Genomic DNA, 214 nt, shown 5'->3' on the forward strand with positions numbered 1-214 from the left:
AAAAAAAAAAAAAGAAAAGGAAAAGTCCAGAGGGGCAAATAGGTAAATTTGCCCCTCCAACCACCTAAGGGGTCCAAACAAAACTCATCCATAGTCTTGAAAAAGAGAGATAGTGAGAGAAAGGGGTAGAGAGAACCTAGAGAGAGGAGAAAGGATGAACCGCCGGAAGACTCACCGAAAACTACCGTCGGAGTCTATTCCGGTGAAGATCATG

Source organism: Cucurbita pepo, chromosome LG17 (genome assembly GCF_002806865.2).
Source record: "Cucurbita pepo subsp. pepo cultivar mu-cu-16 chromosome LG17, ASM280686v2, whole genome shotgun sequence".
NCBI classification, from domain to species: domain Eukaryota; kingdom Viridiplantae; phylum Streptophyta; class Magnoliopsida; order Cucurbitales; family Cucurbitaceae; genus Cucurbita; species Cucurbita pepo.